The sequence below is a fragment of the Garra rufa genome, chromosome 9 (assembly GCF_049309525.1).
Source record: "Garra rufa chromosome 9, GarRuf1.0, whole genome shotgun sequence".
In the NCBI taxonomy this organism is placed as follows: domain Eukaryota; kingdom Metazoa; phylum Chordata; class Actinopteri; order Cypriniformes; family Cyprinidae; genus Garra; species Garra rufa.
Genome location: NC_133369.1, coordinates 48509754 through 48513709, shown reverse-complemented (window position 1 = coordinate 48513709; position 3956 = coordinate 48509754).

Below are 3956 nucleotides of genomic sequence, written 5' to 3'. Positions count from 1 at the left end.
ATGTTGAGGTGAGATGTGTGATAAAAAAAAAAAATCCCCATTTTTGAATGTGCTTTTACACTCAAATGCATGATCAAAGCGGTTTAAATGTCAACCTCCAGCACTGGCATCTTATCTGTGAAATGTGTCTGCATAAAAAGGAAGTGATTTGCGATTTGCTTGCTATGCTTTTTGATGTTTGATCGGTTATTCATCTCTTTTTTTTCAAATAACAGATCCATTCTGTGATGTTATCAGGTGTGAATGAACATTCAGCTTTAGTCAGCATGCTGAACGTCTTCATTTCAAGATGTCTAAAATCTGTGACTCTGCAAGTGTAAAAGTACAAGAGCTTGCTAGACATGCTTTAATGTCTTCTGGGTGGTTGCTGGGGTATTGTGGGAGGCTTCTATACGATTTGGTAGGCTGTTGTTTGATGATTAGTTCTGCATAGTTGGGTTTGGGTTATTTATTAGTCAAGCATCATATTATAATATCAACTACCAATCAATCTCACCTGTTCACGCTCTGCATTTTTTCGCAGCTTGTAGATGAACTCTCCTATAGCCACAAACACTGACAGCACCAGCCCAGACGCCAACACAATGAAGATGCCGCCCAGATTCTGGATGCCCATGGGACCCGTTTCATACCGCTCGTCTTCCAGACAATTGCTGCCACTCCACCACTTCTCTTTGAGCATGTGAAGACGGCCATCTTCCAGGATACCGAGAATGGCAATTGTGATTTTATCCCTGTATGGTGAGCCTGAAAGAAATTCATTAATAGATGAGAATCTTCAGTGGAAACTCGAATACAAAGAAGACTAAGGACTACGTTTTTTCTATCCCTAAGAAAGACGTCTAATTATCAATCTAACTGATAAACTTCACAAATCTGCAAGGTGGAATTTTAAATAAAAGAACAAATTTTACATCCTATCATTAATTCTGTTTATGAGTGTGTTTTTTTTTTTTGTGTTTTATTTAATTATTTATTCTTTCTAAATAATACCAGCATTTCACTTGCATAATGGGTTCTGAAATTATGTATACAACATAAGGTAAAAAAAAAAAAAAAAATTCTAAATAGATTTAACATTCTGACACCGACTCCACACTTGAAAGGAGCAGTGTTTTAACAAAGCCCTATATACACACAACTCACACAGTGTAACCCACTCCATTTCACGCTCAGCTTTTTTTAATAAATACTGTGTAAATTTGTGGTCACACAAGGCTTTAAGCATGTAAAATGACTTCAAAGCCCTCAGCACTGCAAACTATGCAGCCTCTACATTCTATGAATTCAGCTTAGAGGTCAGTACACGATATTTACATCTGCTATTGGTCAAATGTCTTTGCGCTATGCATATTCACAGGTCAGAGTTCATTAAACTTGAATTTTGATTCATGTGCATATAAATGAAAGTGAATAGCGCATCAAGTCTGCATTGACCACAGCTTCACTCACATAATGTGAAAAGCATGGGCACAAACCACTCATTTACAACCAACTTGAATTTATGTAATAATTACATTTTAAGTAATTTAAATTCATCCTGATATTAAATTTCATTAGGTTCAGAAACATTAAAACAATTCCATAACTATGCAGTTCCCCAAATGATGGGTGATTGTGCTATATTGCCAGTGTCGGATTTGATATCTTACTGAATATGAGATTAGGTTCAACACACACACACACACACACACACACACACACACACACACACACACTGGTTTACATGTTTTATGGGGACATTCCATAGGCGTAATGGTTTTTATACTGTACAAACCGTATTTTCTATCGCCCTACACCTACCCTACACCTAAACCTAGCCCTCACAGGAGATTGTGCACACTTTTACTTCCTCAAAAAAACTCATTGTGCATGATTTATAAGCCTGTTTCCTCATGGGGACCTGAGAAATGTCCCCACAAGGTCAAAATCTACTGGTATTACTATCCTTGTGGGGACATTTGGTCCCCACAGCGTGATGAATACCAGGTACACACACACACACACACACACACACACACACTTCTATCAAAATGGGGGCAATAGTGTGCATATAGTAGCATTTTACAACTGTTTATAGTGTTATCCAATATCCATGTTATAATGATGGTTTTTACCTTTCGGGGTGCCGATGCCATAACCTTTGCTGTCAATGATGCCGCCAACTTGTGTAAGATTGCAGTTTCTGCGTGTCACATACTCAATGGTCGTTGACTCCATTAGCAGAGCGTAGTCTGACTTTAACACTCTCTGAATCCCATCTTCAATAGACTTGACGAACGACGTGCTCTGCCTGCTGCTCATGAAAGCCCACATCTTCTCAAATGTGGACACCCTTGATTTCTGAAAAAGAGAAGCATCTTTTTTAGTTTTAGCTTTTGTAATCAAGATTATTTAACCTGATTATGACTGGGTCCAAAACTTTATTATTAGTGATTAATTTAAAGATAGAAATGCAAAAAAAAAAAAAAAAAAAAGATACAAATGAAAAAAAAAATTGTAAAAAAAAAACCAAAAAAAAAACTTTTATGCAAGTCTAATGTAGTCTAACAGCCTACTATATAATTTAATGTAATTATTTTAATGTAAAATAACATGCTTTGTTTATTATTAGAACGGCAAAAGTCCTTCATTCAAGAGCAGTGAGTGATTTTTCTCTTTATATTTTTACGTTTTATTAATATTAAGCACAGAGACGGCAGAAGGAATATTATTTGTTGCCGCTTTAAGAGCCACACGGATCCAATATACTGTTACACAAACATTTTCATTCTCAACTGTTATGATTATTTAAGACATAACTGACAAGGGTTTACATGAATAATCACCAAGCGCCTCGTTTTGAAATATTTGACCATTTAGGAGCACACCTTAATCTAAAAGAACATGTCCGTGTTCTGCTCCGTCTCTGAGCGCATACACAGAACAGTGCAAGTTCTTTCTCTCTTTTAAAAATACAACATCAAAGAAAAATTAATAAATCAAGCACATCCCATTTTATGAAAGTCACGTTACATGATTTTGCTGATTTGCATGTGAAATTAGGCTTTTATGGAGGAGCGAAAGCTCACCACTGGAAAGGGGCGGAATGGAGCGCAATAATCGTTTCATCTCGATTACTGTATTTTCATGATTGTTTGAAGCTGAAATCAAAATCGAAACTGAATTTCGATTAATTGCACAAGCCTAATCAATAGCAACCCAGACTGCAAACATGACTGTGGCAACATTTCAGCAAAATTATATCACATTGCTTCTAAACCCTCACTAAACCCTGCTGTAAACCTAACCAATAGTGTTAACAAAACAAACATGAGCTAAAAACATTTGCAAATAAACCATGACATTATCTCTTATCTCTTCATTATCTCTTCAAGCTTTTTTATAACAATAATAAAAAAAAACAAAAAAAAAACATGAGTTTCATGCATCACAAGTACAGTTCTGTACCAGGTGAGCTTCCAAGCAAGTTTAATAAACCAGAAAAGCCATACACTGCTTATTTCAAGCAAAAACACACTTAATTTTGACTTTTTTTTTTCTGAAAACAAGACAATAAGTTCCCTTCCGGGAACTCGAGCCGTGTGAGGAACGCTATGGGGAACGTCATTGGCGGGCAGCACTCTGAATCATTGTCTACAACCAATAGAACGACGGGAGTGACGTCACAGGCGCAGTGACTTCAGCGACCAGGAAGTATAAAGCACGTGCGTTTTTCTGTCTTCCTCCAAGGAGGTCGATGTGGAGAGCCCTGAACAACCCCAACCGCCCCCCCCCCCCCGTTCGCCTCACTACGAGGAGCTCATGGAGGTGCTGACTAGCGTGGTAGCCAAGCTCAACATCTCTTGGCCCGCTGAACAATACCATGAGCCGCAGCGAAGCAGATTAGATGAACGCTTCCTGCGGATAAAGTCAGCACCCCCTAAACGGAGCCTTCCCTTCTTCCCCGATCTACA